The sequence below is a fragment of the Mytilus edulis genome, chromosome 12, assembly GCF_963676685.1.
Source record: "Mytilus edulis chromosome 12, xbMytEdul2.2, whole genome shotgun sequence".
Lineage (NCBI taxonomy): Eukaryota > Metazoa > Mollusca > Bivalvia > Mytilida > Mytilidae > Mytilus > Mytilus edulis.
In genome coordinates this window covers 71,059,059-71,074,399 of record NC_092355.1, presented here as the reverse complement: position 1 = coordinate 71,074,399, position 15,341 = coordinate 71,059,059, and the positions used below count along the sequence as shown (strand labels likewise).

The following is a 15,341-nucleotide window of genomic DNA, read 5'->3' as shown; positions in this document are numbered from 1 at the left end:
AAAAGTTTCGGGATTGGATTTGTTGGTGGAGCAATTACAGGTGGAGCTGGTGTCGGAATAACTGCTGGTATTGCAGGCATAGGCAGTGCTGCAACTCAAGCTTCTGCTGCAACAGTTGGTCAATTGATAGGAATTGGTGCAGGTTCAGCCTCAGTCGGAGGAGTTGCATTTTCTCTCGCTGCCGATGCTGAAAAGAAGTTCGTTGATGGTGTCGATGTAACATTGAAACAAGTGGTTGGCCATGCAGTTGTTGGTGCAGTAATAGGGGCTGCTACAGGCACAGCCGTTGGTGCAGTTTCTGGCGCTGTAGCTGGTCTTTCTGCAGAAGTGTCTGCTACCAACATAGAAGGCAAGTTAGTTCCAGGACTGCGGAGATATGGCGTGTCGTTGGCAAGAAATTTGGCGAAAGGTGTCACTAATAAAAGTACAGAGTCTGTCCTTGGGTCAGTAACATGTTTCATTGAAGAACGATTAGACGACGATCAGGATAATCGACCAATAAGTGAACATATTAAAGAGAGTGGAACAAATCTTGTTGCAAGCGTATTCACTGATGTAGCTACCGGTGTTGTTTCAACTACAGCAAAACATGTTAGTAATGAAAACAAAGTAAATAAAAATTTGTCAAAAAACAAAACTATCAATGGAAGCTTTGTTGATTATGGAACCGATGTAGATACAACAATTACAACTAATCAATCTGTCAATTTAGATATAGTTGAAAGTTCCAGTTTCGATAGTTTAGATTCAAACAGTGTCTCACAGACATTAGAACGCCGAAGAATCAGATATGATTTAGATCAGAAGTCAATCTTGACCATAGGTGAAACAAATGTTAAAGCAAAATACAGCCCACCGTCTGACAACTGTGTTAGATACAACACGTATTTAGACAGTGATGACCATAGTAGTGCCGATGAAAATAGAGTAAATGGTAGTTCAGATGAAGAGACAGTTGATTGTATTGATATTTCATGCGAAATCCCAATAACAAGTGCTCGTTTTAAATACATATCAAACGGACATTGGAAATCAAAGATGATCGTAGAATATAAAGTCAATGGAGATTTTAAGACGGAAGAAACATCTGGAAGTGGGAGTGCTATTGAAATACCGATTGTTGCAGAGAATGTTCAAGTTCATTTCAAAGTTATGAGATTTATTGCTACATGGTGTGACGTAAAAAGGTGGGATAGATATAACCAACAATGGTATGACAAACCTCATATATTTACATATGAATGTCCACCTGAACAGAGAACTTTCACTCTTGATGGGTCACTCTATTATGAACGCGTTACCCAGATTACAAATGAAATGCATGATGATGTAAATGATATGTGACTTCTTAAACACGTTTAAAATATTGTTTCAGCACAAGTGTGTTTGTTGCATGAACATTATGCAAATTGATTGTAAAACACTTTATGAACAGAACAATGTTTACCCTTGATAAAGATTTTGTTTTACATATTTTCACAAATATGAACACACATACACGGATTTTTCTGTTATTACACGTATATATGTAAAGAGAATTAATATCCAATTGAAATTGCAGAAATTATAATATTATGGTTACTGTGGATTCATTATTATTTGTTGGATACTATTTTTTGTGAGTTTTGTTGATGCAGGTGAACCTCGAGTTCAAAGGTTCAACGAATTTCAAATTTTCTATAGGCTTTGTATGCAGATTTGGCAAAACCACAAAATTAAATATCCCCGAAAATGCAAGTTTCTCTCATTCAATGCAAATTGATACCCACGAAAATAAATGAATCCACAATACTTTATTTAGGAACCGAACTAATTATATGCAATCAGCCTTTTTCCTTATAAAATAATCTATAATAAGCAGAGAAAGCCAAAGTACTTCCATTTCTGACAATTGCATTTTTGTAAAACCATGTTAAAAAGAAAATTGATTATTCAAATTCATAATACTCTCCCAGATGGTAACAATACCCTAAATGCATTGCAAACAGTCAACATACCATGAATTACGTTAAAATGTTAATCATTAATTTCCAAATGTATTTTGTGTTTATCTTAAATAAACCAAACGTCATCGAGATAATTTTGTCAATATCATGATTTAAGTTTTTTAGTTTTCTTATATTTGCAAGTATTTAAACTTACACTTCAGAACTGTATTTATTTGTAGAGTTTTGGAAATCAAATAAAATTTAAATATGATGCAATATATAAGATGTGTGTACATTTGTCAACTAAAATCAAATTTCATTAGATACAATATATCACAATTCATTGGATTCAATTCAGTGACTAGATAATTTTACGATTTACCGTTGCGTACCTTTTGTATATCTTATTAATGATTGACGCATTTTACTCTGCCGGTGTCATTTTCATTACTTATGCCAAACGGATCACAACACACTAGATAATGTTTTGCAAGTTTACAAATGTCAGCACTAGCAAAATAACAGAATATACGATGCAACAATATAAAAAGCAAAGTGTTTTCGCTTACAAAGCGTCGTGAGCAATCTGTCAATCAAATTTAAATTCAAAAAAGACTATATTTCGCGTTTTAAAATTTACACGTTGCTTTAGTTTAATTTTATCATATCCGTGAAGTAAGAGAAGATACAATTTGCATGTATTGCCACCATAGGGTTCATTAAGTATACACTAATGATTTTTGCATAGACATTTCAATTGCTATGATATAAGATTCATTTTCCACATAAAATGTTACTACGGTTGCTGAGTCTTTTTGAAATATGGTCTCATTTTCGAAGTATGCTCAATTTTTCTATGAATGTGTGTTTTTAAGCAGTTCCATATGTCCATCACAGATTGCTTTTGTCACTATAGTCTGGCCAATTGGTGCAGATATAGAGCAGAATTGCTCACTTGATGAGGAAAGCATGAAACTTTGCACAGTAGTTCTTGGTTATATACCCTTTGATTTCAGATATGGCTGTCATTTCCAAGATGGCGGAAAAATGGTATGAATATCATTGTTGTCCTTATTGCTGTTCTATATACTTTCTGAAATTAAAGGTAATGATTCCTTTAAAATGGAATTCATGTTCTTGAATTTGTTATTAATTAATTTTTAAATATAAAAGAAATAATTTGGTTATTTCTATAACACATACATTTTGAAATATGTCTGGAGCTGGCATGTCAGTTAACTACTAGTAGTCTGGTGTTATTTATGTATTATTGTCATTTTGTTTATTTTCTTTTGTTACATCTTTTGACATCGGACTCGGACTTCTCTTGAACTAAATTTAATTTGCGTATGTTTATGCGTTACCTTCTCTACATTGGCTAGAGTGTTTGAGATCTCATAAGTTATAGTTACCAAATTAAAAAGTGTTGGGTATGTGTAGATACACCATAGGAGGGGCTAAATTTCACGAGAAAGCTCTGCTTTCGAGTGAAATTTAGTTCATCCTATAGTGTATCTACACATACCCAATCAAATTTTTAATTTGGTAAATGACTTGTGTCAAAGTTCATAAGACGTCACAATTAACTGATATCACGTGATGAAAAGTGCCTTTCCCGCTACATTATCAGTTTGCGCGTTTCAGTCGTCTGAAATGGCTGCAAAAATGGAGATAAGTGACATTGACTTTTTGTATGTAATTCCCGAATGGGACAACAGTATAGACGATCTAACATTATCACAAACATGCAAAGATGCTGAAAATGAAAATACTGCTTTCGGAAAGCTGGAGGATTTAACTCTGTCTCAGGCTTTCGACCAATATGAAGTGGATTTTGAAATGGATGACTTGCCAGATTTTGAACTTACGCAGGTTCCCCTTACGGCGGATAATATTATTGAAGAATTGGAAAAGGCTGTTACTGAGAACTGTAGCGAGAATTCACGCTATTCTTTTGTGGAAGATATTGATATTGATAAGTTAGTTAAGTCCACCGAAAGCAGAAATACACGTAAAAATACTACTTGGAGTGTTGCCACATTTAACGACTGGAGAGTTGCGCAAATGAAAAGTAATTATTGTGCCATTCCAGAACTTTTACAGTTTACCGCCAATGATGTAAATCAATGGCTTAGCAAGTTTGTAATAGAGACCAGAAGAAAAGATGGTAAGCCGTATCCACCAAAGACATTATATCTTTTATGCGTTGGCATACTGAGATTTCACCGAGAGAATGGTGTGCATATGAACTTTTTGGACGAAAAAGACTGTGTATTTTATGATTTCAGACGTTCTTTGAGCGCAAGGATGACCGAACTCACAAAACAGGGTATAGGCACCACTACTAAACAGGCAGAGGCGATAAGCGAGGAAACAGAAAGCACTCTCTGGGAAAAGGGCTTGCTAGGGAGTACCAGTTCTAAAGCTATAATGAATACCATGTTTTTCTATAACAGTAAACTTTTTGGACTCAGAGGTGTAGATGAGCATAGGAATTTGTCCGTGGATCAGTTCGAACTGGGAAAGGATCAGACGGGAAGCTTTATATTATTCAAGGGCAGAGCCAACAAAACGTACAAAGGTAAGTTTCATTTTTCTTAAATTATTTAGTATTTTCTTGCGTGTTTTAATTAGTTCATATGTGTAATTTTGTCACATGAGTGTCGATTTTCAGAAATTACGGGTGTCTTCGTTGAGGTCCGCGCTTCAACAGGTGCTTCATTTATGCAAATTCACTGTAAAGACGGCCGGTATATATATTCATATCATGCGTAGCGTGTATGCTTATTACATTTTACCCAATTCACCAGCAATATAAAACTTTCATATTTCACTGTTATTTTGGATTTTAAACAAATAAAGTATCTTATCTTATCCATTTCATCAAGGAATTGTATATTTAAATATACAATTCCTTGTGTGACGGGATTGCTTCCCTTAGAAAAACTTAGTAGATACTTAGTCAGCCGTAAGCGGTTGAGCTAAGGAAGTACTTCTTTAGCTCAGTCGGTTAGCGCGCTGCCTTGTAACACAGAGGTCCCGGGTTCGAGTCCCGGTGGAGACAAGCAATTTTGTAATGAAATTCGTGCTCTCCGGTTACACTTGACTTCATTAATAACTCAGTGTTGTTCAGTGTATGATTTAATTGTCACTCAATGTCATCACTTCATTTTTTTCAGGTGGACTCAATCAGCGGAACTTGAGTGCCAAAAACTTAAAACACTATCTACAAAATCCAGTACTATTTAAGATATATGAACAATATTTGAATATTGTACGTGATTTAAATGGAACAGCCTTTTATAGGAGACCGCTAGATAAAGGAAGTATTAAGTTTAGTGAACAGTCAGTAGGGGTCAACAAATTGTCTAATATCATGAAAACCATGTGTGCAGAAGCCGGAATAGATGGGTATTTCACTAACCACTCTGGTAAAAGACATGTGCCACAACATTATACCAGGCAGGAGTCCCAGAACAAGAAATAATGAACAGGACAGGCCATAGGTCAGTCGAGAGTGTTCGAAAATATAAAAGGGCTTCCAGTGAGATGTTAAAGGATATCTCAAATATCCTTGAACCAAGTGAAAGCATGTGCAAGAAAATAAAACATGAAGACAACACGGAAATTAAAAATCGCACAGAAAATCAAGAAATATCAAAAAGTGCCGCAGGAGGCGTTGGAAGTTTGTTCACTGGATGTGTGTTCAATTTTAATAGTGGAAGTTAAATATATTTGTGATTATTTCAGTATTTGAGGATTATGTGGTGTATTTTATTCAAAGGAATTATATATTCATTTTGGAATTTTTAGTAGTGAAAATATGCATAATGGAATTTATGCATTTTTCTTGTAATGAAATTACCAGTGTGCCATTCTCGAGGATTAGAGGATTTTATATTTGGCTTCTAGTTTCACATTTTATTAAAATAATACAGTTATTAAAATTCATTTTTGTATTTATTCTAAGAAAAAGAAAGGATATGGGGTATTTGCCAATGAGACAACTACCCAACGCTATAGTTTTAGTAAAAACTTAGAGTTGAAAAATATTACAGGAAAGAAAATGTTACATTGTAGGTTCTGGCTAAAAGTGTGAGGTATCTCACATACACCACATGACCATTTTCAATCGTTATTAACATTCATTGCCTCTTTCTGTTCAGCTTGAATCGTAATGAGACCAACACATATTTTATCAATTCGCACTTTGCTCTGTTTTAAATTGCGATCAATCTTAGATTTTCTTTGAGCATTAGATTTTCTATCTGCTAAAAAGGTTTTCTATTGCGGTTAATCTCAGCTGTTCTTTGAGCATTATATTTTCTATCTGCTAAAAATTATTGGTACAATTGTTTGAAAGTCATTGCTGAGCTGTCCTCTGTTAAAGCGTCTTGAGTTGTGGGTTTCTCCATATCTCCAAGTAATGCAGTTTCTGTCAATTCAATGTTCTTGTCCTTGTTGTCCTCAACTCCTGCCTTTTCACTGATATGTGTTTAAATGATTTTCAGTTCACAGTATAATATCTCAAATTGCAAAATATTGCGACACAAGAAATAAGATAGGCACTGAATAATATCTTAAGGCAATTAAATCTCAAATCACAGCTTTTATGTGTGACCACACACAACAAATAGTGCAGCTTTTAATAAAAGCTACTATTGCAGCTTTTTATGAAAGCTACTACTTTGTGTATGAAATGACAAGCAAGGCAAAATCAAAAAGGACAGAACTAGGACAGATAGTAAACATTGCTAAATGACACTATATATCAATAAAATGCTTATATTCAGGTCAATTCTCAATAATGCATATTTGCTTATTTTTCAAGGCGGCCATTTTGAAAATAGCCGCCGGTTTGTATTTCAAAGATAGATCAAAATAAAATCTTGCTAAGTACACAAAGTCATTCAAATATGTTGATTTTTGTGCATCCAGCATCAAATCCTCTGTGGTTTGTGCAATACTTGAAAATATTTTAGAACGTACGGCAGCCATCTTGAAACTTGAATTATGCACCAAAAACTAAAATTTCATTTTTCAAATATGCTCTGTTTCCATTGAAACGATGGTGATCTTGAAAATGCCATACCCCCATTGCAAATCTGAACATGTTGGTTAACATTATAGTATAGTTCCATAACAATAAGTTCATACAATTCCAAGATATAAACTTGAGAAAAAAAGTGGAAGAAAAATAAAAATAAAAAAAAAAGAAACGTAGAATAACAATATGTCACTGAACTCCAGTGAGGGTGCCATAACCACAGCTAATAAATAATGTAGGAAAATCCCTGATAGTAGTATAAATAAGGTAAGTCAAATTGTATTAAATTGAATATTTCCTGAAAATCTTTAATACGAAATTTCAGCGTTAAGGTGTTCATGTAATCAATGGTTCAGGTTCGTTTCATAAAGATTCTCTACAATCAAATAATCAGTAACTAGTCAAAACAAAATCATATATCGCTGTTGGTATGCATTAAGCTTCCGGGAATCGAAATATTTGTTCCCAGAACAAGGACAACAATGACATATGTTCCCAGAACATGGACAACAATGACATATGTTCCAAGAACAAGGACAACAATGCTATGTGCATGTACATTTGAATTAAACAAATGCATTTATACAATGGCAAAAAGTAAAATCACAAAAATACTAAACTTAGAGGAACATCTAAATGGAAAGTCTATAATCACATGGCAATATCAAATGACAAAACGCATCAATAACGAATACACAAGAACTGTAATATTCCTGAATTGATACAGGCATTTTCAAATGTAGAAAATGGTGGATTAAACCTGGTTTTATAGCGCTAAACCTCTCACTTTGTTGACAGTCTCATCAAATTCCGTTAAAGTTTCAATTATACGTGAGCAAAACAGTCAAAATATGGGTACAGCAAAAGATAACTTTGTAAATATTTTTTTTTGAAATCCAATGTATGTTCTTGAATCGTTACTAAGTTCAATATATTTGTTGGAGTGGTAATACTTTTGTTCTTCTCCTGAAATATACAAAGAAAACATGAAAGTAATGGAAAATACATGTTTGTCTGTTTTAATCCGTTACATGTATACCGATACAAACTTCAGTCTTACATCTTTATTTCTAACATTTTGATTAACAACATTCGAATTCACTATTACAGTAATAAAGGAATTCATCATCATATCAGGAAATATGATATAACTCTTAATAAGATATATTTTACTCAAGAAACCAAATAATGTGAATTTTAGTAGTTATATGTTACCTTACGACCTTCAACACTGAGAAAAAACCCATAGCGCATTGAAAATATATCAAGGTCTGACATGACAAAATGACGAAAAAAAAGCCATTTCAAGCGAAATTTGTTTTATTTAAAAAGAAGTTGCATTTTTGTTACCACTGCTGGTGAGTTTGCCTAAAATACAATGGTATTTGCCATTTTGGATATTCCTTTTTTTCCCTCGCGAGGTCAATGAATTGGATTGTTTTGTTTTTGTCCTATCAATCGTCATAGAATCAGACGCCGTACTGATTTTGAAAGTGGGAACATTATACATGTGTGTTGTGGTATGCTCTGTTGCTTATTTTTCCTTTGGGATATCTGGTTTTCCTGCTTCAGGAAATGTTAAATTTCTTTTAAAATATATGATGCATCAATGATACCTTTCAATAATAGTCAGCTAAAAAAAACACAGTCTATTATATGTATGTCACCATACGGCATTCAACATTGAGCAAAGCCCATACCGCATAGTCAGCTATAAAAAAAACGATATGGCAATTCAAACGAGAAAACTAACGGCCTTATTTGTATAAAAATATGAACGAAAAACAAATATGTCACACATAAGCAAACGACAACCACTGAATTACAGGCTCCTGATTTGGGAAAGTCACACGCATAAATAATGTTGCGGGGTTAAACATGTAAGGACATTTTTTTTTCAAAATAACATATATCTTTTTATTTACCTTTTTTCAAAGAGGGGCGAAAGATACCAGAAAGACAGTCAAACTAAAAGATTTAAATTGACAATGCAATGGCTTCAAATGAATCAGACGAACAGACAACTAATAGAACACATGGCACAAAGTAGAAAACTGAAAACAAAGCAACGCGAACCCCATCAAGTGCTCCGGAAGGGTCAGCAGATCCTACCCTACATGTGGCACCCGTCGTGTTGCTATTTTTTTTTTATTTCAAACCCGGTAAATAGTGTAATTTAGTAGGTCACATTCATGGAAAGGAAAATATCCTATATCATCTGTGAAACGGTTTTTCTATAACGGTCAATCAACTCATGATGGCGTCCGTGGTGTAAATAGTTATCAAAGGTACCAGGATTATAATTAAGTACGCCAGACGCGCGTTTCGTCTACATAAGACTCATCAGTGACGCCCATATCAAAATATTTATAAAGCCAAACAAATACAAAGTTGAAGAGCATTGAGGATCCAAAATTCCAAAAAGTTGTACCAAATACGGCTTAGGTAATCTATGCCTGGGATAAGAAAATCCTTATTTTTTTCGAAAAATTTAAAGTTTTGGAAACAGAAAATTTATAAAAATGACCACATTATTGATATTCATGTCAACACCAAAATGTTGACTACTGGGCTGGTGATACCCTCCTGGACACGTCCACCAGCAGTGGCATCGACCCAGTGGTGTAAATAGTTATCAAAGGTACCAGAACTATAATTTAGTACGCAAGACGTGCGTTTCGTAATATAGTTCGTTTCTGTGTGTGTTACATTTTAATGTTGTGTGTCTGTTGTGTTGCAGATTTCCTCTTATAATTGATCCGGTGCCCTTAGTTTAAGTTTGTAACCAGGATTTGTTTTTGTTTTTTTTATCTCAATCGATTTATGAATCTCGTTGAAAATTGCCTAAATTTGGTTAGATTGTTCATGGAAAAACACATTTGTGTGCATAAAAAAAATCTATGAGATAGAATTTTGAAATAAATTGTGAAAAGATAGTTTTTGTAATATTTTTTAAGAAAATAAAAAGAAAAAATGGTGTCACCGAACTTGTTTTCTTGCTACAAGTAAAAAGAAAAAAAAATTCCCTATCAATCCAGTATAAATTTTTTACTAAAAGAGTTATCTTCCCTTAAATAGCCACTTTGAAAAAATTGATTCTAAAAACAAAAAAAAATTATATTTGTTTAAATATTTTGAATTATACAAAAAATTACCAAGTTTTCTTTATATTATTTAACAGTCTACCTTTAAATTGCAAATATGTCTCCAAATTTACAGATTTAGACAAATAACTAGACCGATTTTTTTACTGTGATTGTACAATCCAAGATGGCGATATACCATGTATCTACCTTAAGTTGACAGGGGACAGAAAATGTACCTTGCAACAGGCCATCTACGGACCCCTCAAAGAGTTGCTGCAATGGGTTCTTTGTGTGCAAAGAGCGTGGTACTCTCCTTACACAAGACATCATATTCAACGTCCCCATTCAACCAAATACAAACAATATCAGGTTTTTACTCTAACACATACTGCATTTATTTACCAAACAATCGTAAGCGCATGCAATACGCAGACGCCATAATATGTATTTATTTGGACAACAGAAGGAGACATAAAGAGAATTGTTATTTTCAATTCCGGTAATAGACAACATAAACATTTTGATAACTAAGTTAATCCGTCACGTTACGGTATACACATGTATATCTTTCTAATGCAGTTTATTTTAATATATCTTCAATAATCCAGTTATCTTGGATGACTTTTACTTTGAATGTCATGAATACTAGTATCATTACTTATAACTATTATAATCACAATATGACGGAATGCGACTATTGTTTCAACTTCATTAATCATTGCATGTAAGTATGATCTAAACATCTACTTAGCTTAGTTGTGTTTATTTATGAAAAAAAAATTCAAATTAAACGTATCAAAGGAACAATTCTAAATAATTTGAAATGCAATTGCGTCATTTGTTTGTTTATTATAATATTGCTTCAAAAGTACTTTTGTGGAAAATCATATTTTCATTCAATAGTGGTATTTCAAATGAAATATTCAGCAGCAAAAAAAACCGAAAAAAAAACAAAACAAAGAAAAAAAAACAATAAATAGGCTTTAGAGGTATAGGGGGAGGGTTGAGAACTCATAAACATGTTTAATCCCGACGCAATTTTGCGCCTGTCCCAAGTCAGGAGCCTATGGCCTTTGTAAGTCTTGTATGATTTTTAATTTTAGTTTCTTGTGTATAATTCGGAGTTTAGTATGACGTCCATTATCACTCTACTAGTATACATATTTTTAGGGGCCAGCTGAAGGACACCTACGGGTGCAGGAATTCTCGCTACATTGAAGACTTGTTGGTGGCCTTCAGCTGTTGTCTGCTCTATGGTCGGGTTGTTGTCGCTTAGACACATTCCCCATTTCCTTTCTCAATTTTATTTGCAACAACCTACATTGTTAGATTTGCCTATCCTTAACGTTCCATTGGAGTCACGTACATTAAAGCGTAGAAATGAATTGAAATAAAGTACAAAACGCATCATGTTTCAGTATTACAGAAAAACTTAGAATATCGTCTGGACATTATTGTTATAATTGTATTTCAAGATAGCAAAGCTTTCATTATAAATTGATAATGTACAATTTTGAAATGAGTCTCTGGTGCATCGAATTATTGATATTGGTATCGCTTAATTTTTAATTGCAAAGAAACCTGCTCAAGGACATTTGTATTGATATTACTAATTTTGTTATGCTTAGAACAAAGACATATTCTATATCTGAAATGCAAATATTTTATTCGCGGAGTTTTCTCCGTATGGAGGAATAACGCTGGGTATTCTTATGTACTGCAGAAGTAATTAATTACTGCTAGGCGCGCACAGAAAAAAAAACCCAGAAAAGAACAACAATACCGAACTTCAAGCAATATTTTAACTTGGTTTTATAGCTATCAACACCTGTCATATTGTTGTTCAATACACAGGAGTCATATTTCTGAGCAGATATCTTGCCATTCCTAACTCCATTATAATGACAAGATTTGTGCTGTGACACATGATATATACTAGTGGTTGTCTGTAACATATATTACTTCACATTTGTTATAGTCCAACTGATAATTACATTTGCGTTAGTGAACAACTCTCTGTTAATACATACCTTGTGGAGAGAAAAAAAACATCCTCTATCAAGGAAATCTCAATTAAAATATCGATTTATTGTTAATATGAACATGGAAATACAATTCCATTACTAGCAAATAGAAAAATGACAAAAATACTCCGAGGAAAATTCAAACCGAAAAGTCCCTAATCAAATGGCAAAATCAAAAGATCAAACACATCGAATGATTGGACAACAACTGTCATTTCCCTGAATTAGTACAGACATTTTCTTATGTAGAAATTGGTGAATTTAACCTGGTTTTATAGCTAGTTAAACCTCTCACTTGTATCACAGTCACATCAAATTTAAGTTTTTGTTCTCCCTAATACAGTCGGCGTCACTAGCAGATAAGCAGCAAATGCTAACTCGAATGTTTTGGGGTTAACACGGCTGGGAAACAAATTCACGAACTCCCGCACCCATAGTAGAACGGAATCACGCGACAATCGATGCCGTCATTCTTATGACAATCATGTCTTCAGGATCATACATGTATATAAAAAATATATTCAGACATAACTTAGGTCTTACAAAAAGGATACTTTAGCTACATCCAAAATATGTGAACAAAACGTTGCAAAACATTTTTTTTGGAATTTGCTGTTGTCATGATCACATCTAATAACGAATGAAAAACTTTAAAGGAATCTGTATAGTAATTATAATAACAAATTTTCCGAGTCCTAACTCAAACATTAAAAAGTTGTATACATCCTGATATCTTACGAAATAATTGTAAGCATGTGAATAGTTTAATGATGAATATTCTTACCAATAGATGATCTTTGAACTCAATGGGACGAGTAAGATATCATATCAACATTTTTTTAACTTCTGGTTTAGACAAGTAATAAAACAAAAATCCACTGTGGATAGTTTTAATATTTTTCTATATTACCAAAAAAAAACATTTGAAAAAAATGTGGTATGATTGTCAATAAGGCATTTCAAAACAATAGACTAATTGACCAAGAAATAATAACTATTAGTCACCGTACGGCCTTCAACAATGAATCAACAGTACCTGCTGAACTTGCTTTGCTATCTAAAATGGTTCTGTTGATTCATTGTTATTCGTTTGCTATCAATTTTTCTTGGGTTTCGTGGGTACAAATGAACCACAAATTCAAATGTTCAGCAAATAGCATATTTTCAATTGGCTTTGTATACACAGATTGGCAAAACAACGAAATCCAATATCCTCGAATAAAACAATGAACGTGTCTAAGATATCTCCACTGAGTCAAATCTTTAATTCATTTGCTGAATTGGCAGAATTGTTCTCCTGTAATAATAATAAAAAAGATTTTTCTTTGTATGAGTATACCAAACTCGTTTGTTGGATGTCTATTTAAATGGTCAATGTACATCTTTAAACTGTTTTTGTCTAACTTTAGGCGCACACCTTTTAATTTTAAGCGTTCTTGAATACAACAACTCATTTTTTTAAATTTCAAAATAGCATCTTTTTTTACATTCAACCCTGATTAAAAGCAAGAGCGTTTAGTCTTTTTTATATTGTCAGTTAAATTTTTTTGTAATAAAACGACCATTACTATAAACGAAAAATACTAATAAAATGCATAATTGATTGGTTGCTAAAAAATTACCACGAGTTTAAGGTGAATGATATCTTCATTAAAAAACGTAAGTGCTGCGCTTCCTTTATTAAAACCTTTGTCATGAATTGTTAAAAATTTTTTTTCTTGATAAGACCTGATCAAGAGTAAATGCTTATTATCCGCATATTTCAATATATAGGACGCCAGAGATAATTATAAATATACATATTAAAGTTATCTGTTTAATTACTCACGTTCGTTGCTTGTGATGTTGATATTTCACATAAACCACTATGACCATCAACACACCAAGACTTATGATTACAACAATGGTTGATCTACCAACTATGCCGGAGATATTTCTTTTTGAATCTTCTACTTGCCCTAAACAAAAAGTTGTTCAAAAATAATGCCTAACAATGTTGAAATGAGCATAGACCATGACATGAAAGAATTACGTCGATTCTAAAGAGACAAACACAGCATTTCAGTATTTTTAGGACGAAGCGTACGAAGTGGAGTATGTACATTTGATTCTCATATTTAAAGTGTAAAAACTAATAGCAGGGAAAACATATATGATGTTTGATAAAAAATACATAATTCAAGTCTATGTAAATGGCAAAAATATAAAAAAAAGAAGATGCGGTATGACTGCTAATGAGCCAACTCTCCACAAGCGACCAAAATGACACAGAAACGTATACTCCAATAAGTCATCTGTTTTGTGTATACTTGTATATCGAGTGATACAGAATACATACATATTTTACTGTCATAGTTGTTAAAAATAATATATAGAATTCAAGTGGCTCATGGTTTTTATAATCTGTCACGAACACGTGTAATCGCCGTGTAATCGCCGTGTAAACAATATATTAAATAAGGACATATTCATCAACAAATCGGAGTGAAAGCTTTATGTTATTGATTGGAGTTAATACAAGAACGAAAAACGACACAAATAATACAAAGCAATTACCATGCTGTGCTTCTTTGATTCCTTGAAAAGGTGAGACATCAGTAATTGTTGTTATTTGTTGTCCGACATCAATATTGGTTGTTGTGTGATCTGTTGATTGTAATACGCCAAAACTTTTGTTGGTTGTGTGATATACTGTTTGTTGTACATAATCAATGCTTGTAGTTGCTTGGTCTGTTGTTGGTTGTACATAATCAATGCTTGTAGTTGCTTGGTCTGTTGTTGGTTGTACATAATCAATGCTTGTAGTTGCTTGGTCTGTTGTTGGTTGTACTGTATCAATGATAATAGTTGTCTGATCTGTTGTTTGTTCTATTGTATCAGTTATAGTGTTTGTATTATCTGTTGTCTGGTTTATTACACCAATGCTAGCAATTGTATGGGATGTTGTTTGTTGTTTCATATCTAGTATGGTTTTTGTGTTGTCTGTAGTTTGCTGTGCAATATCAATGCTAGATATTGTAATGCCTGCTGTTGTTTGTACTATATCAGTGATAACACCTGTTTTGTCTGTGATTTGTTGTGCGATATCAATGCTAGCTATTGTAATGTCTGCTGTTATTTGTTTAATATCAGTGATGATATTTGTGTGGTCTGTTGTTTGTTGTTCGACACCAATACTGTTGGTAGTATGGTCTGTTGTCGGTTGTACCATATTAATGTTGGTGGTTGTATTGTGTGGTTTTGGTTGTTCGACACT

General features: G+C 33.3%; 1 protein-coding gene and 1 pseudogene across 1 annotated transcript in view; one reads left to right on the top strand and one right to left on the bottom strand.

Moving 5' to 3' along the window:
- LOC139499281 (uncharacterized) overlaps positions 1-15,341 on the bottom strand; it is a 740,979-nt gene that overhangs the window by 668,661 nt on the left and 56,977 nt on the right. The gene's annotated exons all lie outside the window — the stretch shown is intronic.
- LOC139499044 (uncharacterized protein KIAA1958-like) lies at positions 3,339-5,875 on the top strand (annotated as a pseudogene).